Raw genomic sequence first — 17,092 nt, 5'->3', positions numbered from 1 at the left:
TAAAGTAAATGGTGGGACCATTTCTTTAAAAGAAAAGTGGTACACTTTTTTGCGGACGCCCGATATAGTAATTGTGCCCCACTTTTGGCGGAAGGAGGGAGTATGATTATCCTCTCCCGATTCAAATCACAAATTATAAATGCATAAAGAGTGACAAACACTTCATACAAGAGATAAACCTAGGGCTCACTACAAGAAAAATGTTAATAGACGACACGCTAAACCTGTCATCTATTAGAAAATCGTCTGTCATAAATGACGGTGTAGTCTATTTAGGGGCGCTGATAGACGACACGCGGCCGCTGACACGCACCCGTTGTGCGGTACGATCAAAATACTTGTGTATGTCCAAAACGGACGATACACGTTCCTACGCCTTGCAACCAGAAATAAGTCTTAGTGGCAAGTATAGGGTCGAATCCCACAGGGAGTGAGGAACCACTTTGTTCTCCAACGACAAACTGAGGTGTCACAGGTCTCAATCTGTATAATCTGCACAAGAAACCAAACAAAGATCAATAATAACAAGGGGGTGAGGTTTTACGGTTAGGTCATAACTGTTGTCAACATTTGTTTCGGTCATAGGCATACTGATGATCCGTCCATGATCTATATAAACTCAAGGCGTGGCCCAAAGACATTTGTAATACCCCGTTTCCTCGAGCTAAATTTAGAATTTATTTTCGAACTTAGAAGTAAGATGATTCACGCCGGATATAAAGAAAATGAATTTATTTTTTTAATTCCAACAAAAATAATTTACAAAAACATTTGTAAATTTAGTTATTGAATTAATATGCATTGCATATTTATTTAATTTAACATTTAGCATCTACACGAGCTATTTGTTTAAGCGAACACTGAACGATTATTACAGTTTTCATAGTACAAACCGGAAGACTTTTTATTATATTTTTATTTCACTTTCACTCACACTTTTCACTCCCACCCACTCACACTTTTCACTTCCACTCACCCTTTCCACTCTCCCCACTCACACGATACCTTGCCCCCCATTCCCTTCCACTCACCATTTCTCCTACATACCAAGGAACTAAGTGCGGAGCTACACCCACAGAAGTTCAGCTATACCACACGGACTCCACAAACTCAGCTGAAAGCTCTAAAGACTTCATCTACAAATCACTCTGCCCATTTTACCTCCATTCACGGTTAGCACCCCAAATTCAGTTTCAGTGATTTCCTCCAGTACTCAAAACTCTAATGTACAGCAGACAACAATTCATGTTTTTGTGTATGCACGTCACTTACTCTCACTTATAAATTGAATGAAGACTTTTGAACAAAGCATTCATATACATGTGCATACCATCTGTGTTTACATACTACATATGAAACATGTTTTTCTTTAATAAAATGAAAAGAAAGGATTTAGTCTTGAAGCCCTGTTTTAAATCTTCGGTCTTGAGCGAATGGGAAGGGCGCCGGTGGCAGCCCGCCTCATCTGCTGCTACTGTCGACGGTGGCGTGGTGGCTGCGACGCCGAGGGTGGCGCGGCTTGTCGCTGCTGCTCCTCCGGCGAGCACCACGGAGGGCGGCTGTTACCAGCCGAAGAGAGAAAGGCAGAGAGGGCGATGGAAGAGAGGTGTGCTGACGGTGGTGGCGTGGAGCCAATGACCGCGGCTGCCGAACCTAGAACATGGGGAGTTGAGAGAGCTGGGGTTGAGAATCGAGGGAGGACGGAAGAGGGAGGATTGGCGACGGCGGCGGTGGCTTGATGCTCCTGCTGCTCGTCGATTCAGAGAGAGTCGGAGTCACCGGTCGGCGGCAGCTTTTGTTGTTGCGTCGCCGGAGAATAGAGAGAGTATGAGGGATGGCGTCTGTGGGTGTTGGTGCGATGAGGGAGATGAGAGAGGGGAGAGCCGAGCGTCGTCAGCGGCTGCCGCTGTTGCTCCGGCAAGCTTCGGCGGCGATGGTGGCGGCATGAAGCTGCTGCCGTCGGCCAGAGTTGAGCAAGGGCTCGGCGAGCCTGAATCCGAGAGGGAGACAGAGACGGTGGTTGGTTCCAGATGCTGCGGCTGTCGGGTTGTGCAGGTAGAGGGAAAACGAGGGAGAAGAAGATGGGGGAGAGGGAGAGGTCCAGTCGCCGGCTCTTCGCCGGAGGAAGGCTGCGGCGGCGGGTTGGCATGAACCGTGAGAGAGAGAGAGAGAGGTTCAGCTTTTGTGTGAGTGTGTGCGTGTGTTTTTCGTGAAGGAGAGTGATGGAGCGGCGTGAGTTTGAGGAAGAAGAGATGTAGGTTTGGGTTGTTGGGCTTGAAAGTTGGGTTTGGGTGATGGGCTCTCATTTGGGCCGATTTATTTCAATGATTTGGGCCGAGTATTTGGGCCGATTTTTATGAGTGATGGGCCGATTTTTAAATAGATTTGGGCTGCGATTTTAAAAGCCTGGGCCGATTTTAATTTTATTTAGCTGGGCTCGATTTATTTTATTCAGTTTGGGCCATCCCTATTTTATTGAGTTGGGTCTCATCTTTTAAATTTATATGGGCTATTATTTATTTAAGCATGGGCCCTATTTCATCTATTTAAATGGTTTCCTATTTTAATTAATTGAACTATTAATTAGTTTAATTAATTTATTTCAAAGACTAGTTTTCATAAAAATATTAAATTATTATTATGTGCATATTTTAAGTAAATTACTTATTATATGCTAAGCATGACATGAAATTGCATTTTTACTTGCAATAAAAGTATTTAATTGGTTTTAATTATAATTCCAATTATTAAAGAAATATGAGTAAGAATATTGTTGGTGTTCTTAACTCAAGAGAAATGTTTTCAATTATTTATTCATTAAATTTTGAAAACCCGGCTGAGTGAATCATAGAATATTAAGCAACTCACCGTGACTTAAGATTAGATTCAAGGAGACCTATTGAGAATAGATTTCTTGTAGGCTTTGAGCATCAGAAAGATTAGCACTGCTATTCCGATTCAGAGATAAGGTTAAACGACAGGCTTTGCCTATTCAGGTGGGCATTACTTTCATATATATCAAATGAGTTTAAATGTTACGTTCAAGCAAGTTATTTCATGACTAAATTAATTGAAGTTATTTCAAATATTGTCTTGCCATAAAATGTTTCAATTTCAGTATGATATCTATCTGATGTTACTTTTATCATGTAATCGAATTCGGGTCTTGAGCAGTTGATAGCTATCCTGCCAGGGCTAGTGTACACCAGTGACCGTGAGTCATCTAGCGGGTTGGCCGGTCAAGTGACCGTGAGAGGTGGCCACCTCTCCGGCACACAGTTCCAGATATGATAGATTACAAGAGAACTTAGACTGCAGTCGAACTTTAAGAATCACAAATGAATTTAGTAAGCTTGGGCCTTTTAGCGAAAAAACTCCCTTGCTGTACTGTTTATTATGGCATGACAATTTACAGTTTTGAAGCATGTATTTTTATACTTAGGCATATGTGCCCACTGAGTACTTTTGTACTCAAGCCCTGCATATATTTCTAAATGTGCAGGTTGAGTAGCTACCGATGGTGATGAAGTGACGAGCGAGATTCTTTTGCTTTATTATGTATTAATGAACTCTAGGGTTACATGTCTTCATACATGTAATCAGAACCTTATTCCGCTGCGTACTCAGAAGTTTTATGTTATTTTGGCTGAGTCAGAGATATTTGAACTTACTAGTTATTTGAGTTTATACGACTAAACCTCTGTTATATTATAAATATTTCTTTTGTTAAATGATGAAATGTGATCCTTCCTTGTTTGATTATACCCTTTCTACCCCGCTTCTAATCTCCCTCCATTAGTCACAGTTTCCCCGGCTTAATTATCCTTAATTAGGGCCGGTCGTGACAGAGTGGTATCAGAGCAGTTCATTTGCTCTGAACCCTAGAGTTAGCCCATTTTTCTAGTATGATCACTAGTATATACGAGTCAGTCAACCAAAGCTCATCACTTCATCACATCATCATGCTCAGCAAGAAAGAAGGTGGTAATGATTTTAAACCATTGAGAAGTTCACGTTTTATAAGAATGTACTGATGCTTACATTCAAGTTTTATGCTTTATTGATTGATTAGATATCTCAATGAACTTAGATGCGTTAAGAATGCATGATCATTGTTACGAGAAGAACAATAAAAGCTAGAAACTCAGTTATATTTCACTATAGCCATGGTGAAGAGCTAAGAAAGAAGAAGAGAATCCAATGAAAGTAGTGCAAGCGGAGTGCCACGCACGAATCACTGACGCATGCATTGTTCTTCATTCAGGTTGTTCACGCGAGACGGAACACCTAATCGACTATTGCCTTATTCAATGATAGTTTAAGTATGATATTGCTTATAGCGATGAGTGTGACTTATGTAATCATTTAGCTAATTCCTAACAAGTTGAGACTCACTTCTAGCCTCGATTATCACTAGTTATGGCATGAAGAGAACCTTTATGATTTATGTTCAACCTTTAGAGTTAGACTCGCATCGGGTCATAACGCTTTGTTTAATGATGATATAGTATTGTGACTAGAACTTTCAGATTGCAATTCCTGATATACGGAACCTTTTATATTACCTATTACATTACAAGGGACATGGTTGAGAACCCTTATTGATTATGATCACGTGCTACGAATCCAAAAGACGAGATGTGACATGGATAATAGCAGTTACCAACCATTATGATTGATAAAAGAAAAATCTATGCAAATGCATAAAATGGGATAAATTCCCAAGGATGGTTGCAAGTTTAATAAGAGCTTGAAATGTCGACAACGGTTCGACGATGGGGTTAAGGGATTGAGATTTTAATGAAACCCTAAGAGTATACTCAAGTTAAGTATACATACCTTACTCTATTAAAGACATCGCCCCAATTACAACATCTCGGGTTAGACGATCAACATAGTGACCAGAATGAAGGTGTCGACTAAAGTCGTTCCATGATTTAGTATTATGTGTAGCGATCCATACTAAATAAGATGCTCAGAGAAGCAAAATCTATTTCATTATGAAAGATGTCATGATTCAGAAGGTCCTTCGCAAGGGCACGTTAGTGTTTCAATTTACATGGTCACATTTCAAGCGTTATGAGAATGAACGCTCAATGCTAGAAGTAACATATTAAGATCGTTTAGATTGTTGAGTAAGTTTGAATAATGTTGAAAGGTCTTACTTCGCTCATAGAAAATTTTAGGAAATGATATTGATTATAGAAAATAGACTTCAATATTGAGAATCTCTAGAACATTCTCAATGATAGATTTTAGAAAAAAAAAATGGAGATTTTATAACAGAGGTACCTTTTGCAGCTAGTGATCAAGAATTACCAAGTTCGGAAAAGTATTTCCGAGTGACTGAGAAGTAGTTGTGTCGGACCTGGCCAGTCCACATGGCCAAAATCTCAGTAGTCGTCATATATGGGTCTTTAAACCTATATATTTTAAACCTTCATATGAAAAGCCAAACGGGTTCAGACTATTAGGTCATTTCGCTTCGACCTTTCAGTCAATTCATTTCTACCATATGGTTATTCATTTTCAATTGTTTGGCAAATTATTGGAACACTTTGCCTAATTGTCATTTGTGATTTGAATCATTGCGATCTACTAGCTGTTGGTAGATTTTCTGTAACCCGAGGACAAACAAGTACTCATCAGATTAATCAGTCAAACACGTATGCTTCAACTCAAGGGTCAAGCACGTAATGCATGCAGACAATCTCTTATGCATTTAGTAGGACGTTAGTTGTGTATTTCGAAAATGATGATCATTTCGATGCTTTTGTATACCTCAATGTTGGCTTAGTTACTTTGACTAGTATTAGTAGGGAAACGTTGGTTCATAGGGCATTTCGGACTGAGCTCGTTCATGATAACCTTGCTAGATAGCCAGTTCATCATATATAATGCTTGGATTGATCATCAGATCTATATTCAATTGTTGATAAAATAGTCTTCATTGATACTAATTTCCCATGTCTATGTAGCAACCCTATCAGTCTTTTGCGGCAAGTCACTTCCGCTATGTTATTTTTATACTTTCATGAGGAAGAGTATGAGTGAGATTTGAGAATCAAGAAAACAATTTACAGAATCGATGATACACATATGTGTATTACATTGTTGACTATATGTCGACTCATCGGAATGCCAACAAAGCAAAGGCGTCCAAGAGAAGGGGAAAGAATTCCTTGAGATGATGGAAGAGGCCCAGTACCAGGGCTAGAACAAAACATGGCCTCACCACCCATACAACCAGAACATAGAATAGATGAACTATTCCTATAACAAAGTCCACTTGTCTTCAGTGGGACAAGAGATCCAGCCAAGCTGAGACATGTGTGCGAAAGATTTAGTGCATTTTCAGCTTTTTCGCTGCACTGACCAAGAGCGCCTAACTTGTGTGTTCTTTTCAGTTGACTGGGTCAGCTGATTTCTGGTGGGAAGCAAGGATGAAAACGATGACAGCAGAGCAGATAGGAAACCTGACTTGGGAATAATTCAAAGCCGGTATATATGACAAGTATATACCCAAGAGCTACCGCAAGAAAAAGGAGGCTGAATTTTACAATTCTGAAACAAGGAAAGATGTCGGTAACTTAATACGACAGGATGTTCTGCGATATGTCTAGATATGCGCCGGAACAAGTTGACACAGATGAGAAGATGGCTGAAAAGTTTTGTGCCGGTCTGAGGCACGAGATTAGGATGGCTTTGGCAGGCCACGGAGGATTGTCCTACACTGAGTCGCTCAGCCGAGCATTAGACATTGAGGCAGCCATGCCAGGAGAAAGACCTGCAACTGTACCTGCGCCAGCACCTCCACATGATCAAAATCATAATCAGAATTTCAAAGGAAAGAAGAGATGGGACAACAGTAACCTGAGCCCTTAACGATAAGATGAGTTAAAGTCGTGTTTAGGACTATCGAGCCTTTCACGAATACCAGATGTATGGTCGAGTTAGATTCTTTGAATCTTTCCGGCACAAGCAAAGTTTTCATGAAAGGGACTTTAAATGTCCATATATGTTAAGGTTTCAAAAGAAACAGAAGTATGTATGTATGTATGAATGAAAGAGAAAGCTTTATGCTGTCGTTTTAGGCTAGCTGCCTATACGATTAGAATGATGGGTCCTCTTACAAACCGTTTGAGTACCATCCAATAATGCTTTGAGAATGTTAATCGTGATAGCACCGCTTGATCGATTTAACCGTTTGAGTAAAGACTGGTAAGATAAAAATGTTTAACATAGAGATGTTACAACATAGAGGCACTGCCTTAAGACTAAGGATTCATTTGAGCTATTTCAATAGCGGTGAGATTAAGTTTTTCACATAAGAACTTATGTTGCTTATGATTATGATGTCAGTCGTGATAGCTTTGCTAGAACGGCATAGAATGGACTTTCATGGTATCAGTGACTTATGATGAAGTACTTACTAGTAAGTTTTAAGTTAGAAGTTTGATCAGAGACTTACATGAATAAGAAGTTGACATGATTGGGGGCGAAGCTCCCATTTGACTGAGTGATTCGTTTTGTTGGGTCTGGCCAGCCCACATGACTAAGATCTCGGTGATTGTCAATTAAGATTTTTGATCTCGAGGTAGAACATCACTACAATATATATAGACTCGCACTATATAGTTGTCACAATAGAATATTTTTTATCACGATAAGTATAGTAGCGATTAGAATTACTCAGTTTGTCATTAGTTTTCAACCAGCTGTCAATATGTGGTCCACATGGTGGACAATAATGAGAAATGCGTAAAGGAGTTCGTAAATGAATCGCGGCATGAGATATTCAATTTTCTTAGTGAACCAGGGAGACATTACGAAGGAACAAGCAATGAACGAGACTCTCACCACCGAGTCACTACAACAATTGGAGAAGGAGAAAGTTCACGCACAAACAAGATATGTACACCACCTCAAGAGGGAGGTAAAGAAAATGAAATGGAATGAAAGAAATAGAGGAAACCCTGAAATAGAAGGAAAACACTGGAACTAAACTTAAGATATAACCCAACCCCAAGGCTAGTAGGCTCAAGCTAAGAGAGTGAATGCTTTGGCTAAAGTGCCGGAAGCTACAGCAAGAATAAAGTTGGAACGCCACCACAATGGAAACTTAGAAACCCCCATTAAATAACCATTTGGAAATGGGAAAATGAGTTTACATGGCAGAAAGAGTGCCATTAATCCTCGAAGTGAAAGTTACGAAGACGATGAGAAAAGTTTGATGTTAGAATTCCCTAGTCAATCTGAGAAGGTGACTTAGGACGAAGGAAACAATTAAGGAAGTTCAACAGATTTGAGAGTACAAAGATATTTTTCCCAATGAATTACCAAATTTTCACCAGACCTAGTTTCATGCAACATAGTATGTCACTATGGGGAGCACTAATTAAAGATGTCAAAGAAAAGATGATACACTAAGGATGTGTATTGATTATAAGAAGTTGAAGCAAGCTCATAAGAATAGATATCCTCTTCCGAGGATAGACGACCTGTTAAATCAGTTAAGAAGAGCCGGTGTGTTTTCCAAGATTGACCTAAGATCTGATTACCACCAACTCAGGATGAAAAGAGAAGACATTCCAAAGACAGCGTTTCGAACGCGTTATGGACTTTACGAGTTCACAGTGTTGCCCTTAGATTTAACGAATGCCCCAGCAGTTTTCATGGACCTAATGAACAGAGTTTTCCATCAGTATCTCGATAGTTTTGTCTTGGTGTTTAATGACGACATCCTCATATACTCTAAGACCGAAGAACAACATGAAGAGCACTTACGCATCGTACTCAAAACCCTGCTCAATGAGAAATGGTTTACCAAATTCAACAAGTGTGAATTTTGGTTAAAGGAAGTTATGTTTCTCGGTCACATAGTGTCGACTGAAGGAATCAAAGTAGACCCCGCCAAGGTCGAAACAGTCAAGGAATAGAAGGCACCATCAAATGTCAATGAGATTAGAAGTTTTATCGGTGTAGCAGGTTACTACAGAAGATTTATCGAAGGATTCTCGAAATTGGCTAGGCCAATGACTCAACTTTTGAGAAAAGGGACTAAATACGTTTGGTCTGAAGCGTGCGAACAAAGTTTTAAGTAACTCAAGACTAGGCTGACTACTGCACCAGTGTTAGCAATACCAGGAGAGAATGAAGAAATTGAGGTGTACACTGATGCCTCGAAACTATGAATGGGTTGCGTGTTGATGCAAAATCAGAAAGTGATAGCATATACGTCTCGTCAATTGAAGCCCCATGAGCTGAACTACCCGATTCATGATTTAGAACTAGCAGCTGTTGTGCACGCGCTGAAGATTTGGAGACACTACCTCTATGGAGTTAAGTGTAAGATCTTTACAGATCATAAGAGTTTAAAGTACTTTTTCGAGCAAAAATGATTTAAACATGAGACAACGAAGATGGCTCGAATTAGTAAAGGATTACGATTGCACCATCAGTTACCATCCAGGAAAAGCAAATGTAGTAGCTGACGCCCTGAGTCGAAAGACGAAGGCTAAGCTAGGGTATTTCATTACCCAACAGAAGGAGCTGATTCGTGAGTTCGCCTCACTCAGTTTAGAGATTGTTTATTCCTCAGATTCAGTATCGGGTTAAGTAGCTGCGCTGACAACTAAACCTGATTTGAGAGAAAGAATTGTGCAAAGCACAAAGAGAAGATTGGTTCTTGGAGAAGATGCGTCTCGCGGCAAGAACGAATGAAACGAAAGGATTCACTGAAGCAAATGATAACTCACTTATGGTTGGTGAAAGATTGTGTGTGCCACACAAAGAAGAATTAAAGAACGAGATTATGAGCAAGGCTCATGATACTCCATACACTGCACATCCAGGCAGTACAAAGATGCACCAGAATTTAAAGAAAATTTTCTGGTGAACAAGAATGAAAAGAGATATAGCGTCATAGTAGACCGATTATCAAAGTCAGCGCACTTTCTACCAATTCAAATGACATTTGGATTGGAGAAACTTGCAAAGTTATATGTCAAAGAGATAGTACGCCTTCACGGTGTACCTGTATCTATCACGTCAGATCGTGACACCAGATTCACCTAACGTTTCTGGAAAAGTTTACAAGAAGCAATGGGCACTCAGCTGAACTTCAGCACAGCGTACCATCCTCAGACTGATGGACAGTCAGAAAGAACGATTCAGATTCTAAAATTTTCGTTGCGAACAATTATCGCAGACAAAGGTAGAAGTTAGGAGAATTTGTTACCTCTCGAAGAATTTGCTTATAACAACAGTTATCAAGCAACATTTGGAATAATCCAGATGAGGTCTTGTATGGCCGAAAATGTAGTTCACCACTTTACTAAGATGAAGTGGGTGAAAGAAAACTGTTAGGTCCTGAACTGGTCCAACAGATGGTTGAGAAAGTCGACCACATCAAGCAAAGAATCAAAGAAGCTCGAGATAGACAAAAGTCTTACGCCGATAAACGCCGATCGGAGTTAGAATTCAATGTTGGGGATCGAGTTCTCCTCAAAGTTCCTTCCTCAAAGGGAGTTATACGTTTCGGACAGAGGGGCAAGTTACAACCCCGTTATATAGGACTTTTTGAGATCCTAGATAAGATAGGCCCTGTAGCCTATAGGTTGGCATTGCCACCCAGTATTGGAGACGTGCACAATGTGTTTCATGTCTCTCAGTTAAGAAAGTATGTGTTTAATCCAAAGCATGTGATTAAGCACGATAAAGGAGTCCTAGCCAGGACCTAAGTTATGAAGACAAATCAGTCCAGATACTTGATCGCAAGGTTCAAGTTTTACGAGGCAATAATATTGTTCTCGTCATGTAGTGGAACCATCACAGGATGGAAAAGGCCACAAAAGAGATGAATGAAACGAATGACTAGTATCACAAGCTAGAATACCAGATATGCAATTCCGAGGACGGAATTTTTTTTTAAGGAGGGAGGAATGTAATACCCCGTTTCCTCGAGCTAAATTTAGAATTTATTTTCGAACTTAGAAGTAAGATGATTCACGCCGGATATAAAGAAAATGAATTTATTTTTTTAATTCCAACAAAAATAATTTACAAAAACATTTGTAAATTTAGTTATTGAATTAATATGCATTGCATATTTATTTAATTTAACATTTAGCATCTACACGAGCTATTTGTTTAAGCGAACACTGAACGATTATTACAGTTTTCATAGTACAAACCGGAAGACTTTTTATTATATTTTTATTTCACTTTCACTCACACTTTTCACTCCCACCCACTCACACTTTTCACTTCCACTCACCCTTTCCACTCTCCCCACTCACACGATACCTTGCCCCCCATTCCCTTCCACTCACCATTTCTCCTACATACCAAGGAACTAAGTGCGGAGCTACACCCACAGAAGTTCAGCTATACCACACGGACTCCACAAACTCAGCTGAAAGCTCTAAAGACTTCATCTACAAATCACTCTGCCCATTTTACCTCCATTCACGGTTAGCACCCCAAATTCAGTTTCAGTGATTTCCTCCAGTACTCAAAACTCTAATGTACAGCAGACAACAATTCATGTTTTTGTGTATGCACGTCACTTACTCTCACTTATAAATTGAATGAAGACTTTTGAACAAAGCATTCATATACATGTGCATACCATCTGTGTTTACATACTACATATGAAACATGTTTTTCTTTAATAAAATGAAAAGAAAGGATTTAGTCTTGAAGCCCTGTTTTAAATCTTCGGTCTTGAGCGAATGGGAAGGGCGCCGGTGGCAGCCCGCCTCATCTGCTGCTACTGTCGACGGTGGCGTGGTGGCTGCGACGCCGAGGGTGGCGCGGCTTGTCGCTGCTGCTCCTCCGGCGAGCACCACGGAGGGCGGCTGTTACCAGCCGAAGAGAGAAAGGCAGAGAGGGCGATGGAAGAGAGGTGTGCTGACGGTGGTGGCGTGGAGCCAATGACCGCGGCTGCCGAACCTAGAACATGGGGAGTTGAGAGAGCTGGGGTTGAGAATCGAGGGAGGACGGAAGATGGAGGATTGGCGACGGCGGCGGTGGCTTGATGCTCCTGCTGCTCGTCGATTCAGAGAGAGTCGGAGTCACCGGTCGGCGGCAGCTTTTGTTGTTGCGTCGCCGGAGAATAGAGAGAGTATGAGGGATGGCGTCTGTGGGTGTTGGTGCGATGAGGGAGATGAGAGAGGGGAGAGCCGAGCGTCGTCAGCGGCTGCCGCTGTTGCTCCGGCAAGCTTCGGCGGCGATGGTGGCGGCATGAAGCTGCTGCCGTCGGCCAGAGTTGAGCAAGGGCTCGGCGAGCCTGAATCCGAGAGGGAGACAGAGACGGTGGTTGGTTCCAGATGCTGCGGCTGTCGGGTTGTGCAGGTAGAGGGAAAACGAGGGAGAAGAAGATGGGGGAGAGGGAGAGGTCCAGTCGCCGGCTCTTCGCCGGAGGAAGGCTGCGGCGGCGGGTTGGCATGAACCGTGAGAGAGAGAGAGAGAGAGGTTCAGCTTTTGTGTGAGTGTGTGCGTGTGTTTTTCGTGAAGGAGAGTGATGGAGCGGCGTGAGTTTGAGGAAGAAGAGATGTAGGTTTGGGTTGTTGGGCTTGAAAGTTGGGTTTGGGTGATGGGCTCTCATTTGGGCCGATTTATTTCAATGATTTGGGCCGAGTATTTGGGCCGATTTTTATGAGTGATGGGCCGATTTTTAAATAGATTTGGGCTGCGATTTTAAAAGCCTGGGCCGATTTTAATTTTATTTAGCTGGGCTCGATTTATTTTATTCAGTTTGGGCCATCCCTATTTTATTGAGTTGGGCCTCATCTTTTAAATTTATATGGGCTATTATTTATTTAAGCATGGGCCCTATTTCATCTATTTAAATGGTTTCCTATTTTAATTAATTGAACTATTAATTAGTTTAATTAATTTATTTCAAAGACTAGTTTTCATAAAAATATTAAATTATTATTATGTGCATATTTTAAGTAAATTACTTATTATATGCTAAGCATGACATGAAATTGCATTTTTACTTGCAATAAAAGTATTTAATTGGTTTTAATTATAATTCCAATTATTAAAGAAATATGAGTAAGAATATTGTTGGTGTTCTTAACTCAAGAGAAATGTTTTCAATTATTTATTCATTAAATTTTGAAAACCCGGCTGAGTGAATCATAGAATATTAAGCAACTCACCGTGACTTAAGATTAGATTCAAGGAGACCTATTGAGAATAGATTTCTTGTAGGCTTTGAGCATCAGAAAGATTAGCACTGCTATTCCGATTCAGAGATAAGGTTAAACGACAGGCTTTGCCTATTCAGGTGGGCATTACTTTCATATATATCAAATGAGTTTAAATGTTACGTTCAAGCAAGTTATTTCATGACTAAATTAATTGAAGTTATTTCAAATATTGTCTTGCCATAAAATGTTTCAATTTCAGTATGATATCTATCTGATGTTACTTTTATCATGTAATCGAATTCGGGTCTTGAGCAGTTGATAGCTATCCTGCCAGGGCTAGTGTACACCAGTGACCGTGAGTCATCTAGCGGGTTGGCCGGTCAAGTGACCGTGAGAGGTGGCCACCTCTCCGGCACACAGTTCCAGATATGATAGATTACAAGAGAACTTAGACTGCAGTCGAACTTTAAGAATCACAAATGAATTTAGTAAGCTTGGGCCTTTTAGCGAAAAAACTCCCTTGCTGTACTGTTTATTATGGCATGACAATTTACAGTTTTGAAGCATGTATTTTTATACTTAGGCATATGTGCCCACTGAGTACTTTTGTACTCAAGCCCTGCATATATTTCTAAATGTACAGGTTGAGTAGCTACCGATGGTGATGAAGTGACGAGCGAGATTCTTTTGCTTTATTATGTATTAATGAACTCTAGGGTTACATGTCTTCATACATGTAATCAGAACCTTATTCCGCTGCGTACTCAGAAGTTTTATGTTATTTTGGCTGAGTCAGAGATATCTGAACTTACTAGTTATTTGAGTTTATACGACTAAACCTCTGTTATATTATAAATATTTCTTTTGTTAAATGATGAAATGTGATCCTTCCTTGTTTGATTATATCCTTTCTACCCCGCTTCTAATCTCCCTCCATTAGTCACGGTTTCCCCGGCTTAATTATCCTTAATTAGGGCCGGTCGTGACACATTGGAGCGTTTCAAGAGGTCATACTTCACATTTAGGATGGTTGAGTCCATTGTGATCACTTGTTCCGAAGGTCACACAATCCCCGGTCACAAGGCAGTGCTTCACAATCGACTCCGATCCAGAGAGAGGGAGGCGCGCCGCTACGGATTCCGGCAGCAACCACGGCGCCGCTTCGGATTTGGGCACGAAATCAACCGATTCAGAGAGATCGGGAAGAGAAAATTCAGTTTCTGGCACAATCGTCTCCCACAACACAAATCCATCCAGATAATCCATAAAAATGCCCTCCATCGATGAAGATGGAGGAGATTTGGATGGAGGTGGATTCATGAATCGAGAGTCTCAAGATCGGGAAGAGAGATGATTCTAGGGTTTGTAGAATGGAGAGTGAGAGAGAAAGCGGCGCTGGGTTCGAAAGAATGGAGAGAATAAATGATAGGGTAGAATACTTAGTGAGAGCGCCGACCGAGGTAGGAAAATAGAGAGAGAGAGTAATATAATTAGGTGTTAATCAAGCTTTAATTAACTGTTTTTTAAAAAAGGGGTGGGGTAATGAATGGCAAAGGGTAGCAATTTTAAATAAAGATGGAGGGTAAAAGGGTACAAAAAATAAAACGGGGCATTCAATTGTGGACACTTTTTAAAGGCCAAACAGGGCACTGAATCATGGACGGAGGGAGTATATTTTATACACTTAAGAGTGTTTTTATTCTAGCCCTCCCCTATATATATATAGAATGGTTTCAATGAGATCCATCATATATGGTGAGATCTTGGATTGATTTGTAGGTGTGCATTTAATGTATCATATATGCTGATATTTACTTGGAGGGAAATTTTTTTACCTGGGTTCGAATTCTAGAGGGAGCAAATTTTTTACTAATGTTTTGAATATCGTTATTCAACACTATATACTGTTTTATTCGTTAGTCTCACATCTCACGAAAAATAACAATCTCACTATAACCTAACCCTATATATATATATATATATATATATATATATATATATATATATATAACCGAGAAAGAGATAAAAATAAACGATTTTGTACATTTGAAGAAGATATCGTGCTCTTAAAGTGTGTGTCTTGTGATCTTAAGTGGAAAAGTGGAAGTGGTTTCAAGAGTGGTTACATGAATAAGCTTGAAGAAATGATAAAAGGTGTGTTTCTTACTTGTGGCTTGAGAGCTGATCCACATATTAAGTCAAGGATTAAACACTGGTCTGAGAAGTACATTGCACTTGCTGAAGTGCTATCCACTTTATGGCTTTGGGTGGGATGGTGATAAAAAATTGTTGCAAACATAAAAAATTAAAAAAAAAATGTGTTCGATGAATGGGTGAAGGTAATCTTTCTTTCCTTTGTTTACATCACTAATTTAATCTCAGTTTATGTAACCTCAAATAGAATCTGTGCAGCTAGCACAATCAAAGTGGCAACTGGATTTTTACATTATTGTGAATTACTTCCTTTTCTTTTCGAGTATAGATACTTGATTCTTACCTATTAGTATATCTCAATCTTCCAAAGGTGTTATATATGATGTTCTTTGCTCTTTCCATGAAAAAGTCATAAGAAAGCAAAGGGGTTTACATGGCTCCATTTCCCCATTATGATACACTTATTGAAATTTACACCAAAGATAAAGCGGCTGGAGATGATTGTGAGTCTTTTGTAGGATCTATCAACAACATGGATGCTGAGTTTGCTAATGAACCATTAATGATAAAGAGTGATGAAGAAGATGATGTAGATTCTGTAACTCATTACAGGAAGTGTCCAATGAAAAAAGAGTTTAACGATCCAACTTCTTTGAAGAAAATAAAGTTCAAAGATTTGAAGGAAAAATGAAAGGGGCAAAGTAAAGTAAGTGATGCTGATAGATTAATTAGTTCTATTCAAAGTGTTTCAACCAATTTTGAGAACATCAATGCAAAATTGAGAACTGTGGCTTGTGCTTGGTCGAAAGCGGAAGAAAGAGAACAAAAGTTGAATGATATAAGACGAACAAAGTGCTAGAAGAAGTAACAAAGTTAGATGTTCTTTCTCCTTCCAGGATTTGGAAGTGGCTACAATTCTCATGGCTAAAGAACACAGGTATCACATATTTTATCAAGCTACAATGAACTTGAGGAAGCAATATATCATCGATCTTCTCAAGAAAAAGTAGAGCTAGTATATGACTTATATTACTTAGAAACCATATAAACGCTTATGCTTTTTCTTTGATCCGTCATTCTTTTGATGATATAATAGTTGTTGATTGTGGAATAGTAGTTAATTGTAGCAACCTTTATTAGTTATTGCATTATTAGAATTTTGTACTAATTGTTTTATATGTATTAGCTAAACTAGAAAGTTTGATTCATTGTTTATCAACCTTATACCAAACAAGAAGAAAGGAAATTTTTTACTAATGATTTTTTTTCTATTGTTGAATCAAATACTCAATAAAAATAAGAGTTATTATTAGGGTTAATTGCTGCAAAAACCATATACTTTTTCGATTTTTGGTTTTTTCCCATGACAAAAAAAATCTAAACAGAAATCCATGAATTGGAAAATTAATTGCAATTTTCCCCCGCGTCCATTTTTCCCCAAATTGAATCTGAGGTGGCAATCGGATTTCCAGCGTGTCATCGCTGGGAATTGAACGAGATGACGTCGTTTTAATTATAATTAAACGACGCCGTTTTATATTTTTTTGACAATTGAATTACAAAATCTGGAAGCTTGTCGATCCCGGGTTCGTCGAGCAAAATGTCCCAAAACCTAACTGGAGGCTCGAATTCAGAAGCTTTGCAACCGCCTGCACAATGTGGATGTGGAATACCAGCCGTCCTTCGTGTATCTCACACCGAGAAAAATTCGTTTCGGCGATAATCAATGGAAATGAAATGTTGGTTTGTTTGAAATGTTGTTGTTCGTGATAATT

General features: G+C 39.6%; 2 long non-coding RNA genes across 2 annotated transcripts; both read left to right on the top strand.

Annotated features, from left to right (window-relative positions):
- The first annotated feature begins 966 nt into the window (after positions 1-966).
- Positions 967-3,778, top strand: LOC130993463 (uncharacterized). Its single transcript, XR_009091673.1, has 3 exons — positions 967-1,172; positions 2,921-2,996; positions 3,503-3,778. It is a non-coding gene; the product is annotated as an uncharacterized LOC130993463 (long non-coding RNA).
- Positions 3,779-11,268: 7,490 nt separating this feature from the next.
- Positions 11,269-14,051, top strand: LOC130993462 (uncharacterized). Its single transcript, XR_009091672.1, has 3 exons — positions 11,269-11,474; positions 13,225-13,300; positions 13,807-14,051. It is a non-coding gene; the product is annotated as an uncharacterized LOC130993462 (long non-coding RNA).
- The last annotated feature ends 3,041 nt before the right edge of the window (positions 14,052-17,092 follow it).

Source organism: Salvia miltiorrhiza, chromosome 7 (genome assembly GCF_028751815.1).
Source record: "Salvia miltiorrhiza cultivar Shanhuang (shh) chromosome 7, IMPLAD_Smil_shh, whole genome shotgun sequence".
Lineage (NCBI taxonomy): Eukaryota > Viridiplantae > Streptophyta > Magnoliopsida > Lamiales > Lamiaceae > Salvia > Salvia miltiorrhiza.
This window is presented reverse-complemented; position numbering and strand designations above follow the sequence as displayed.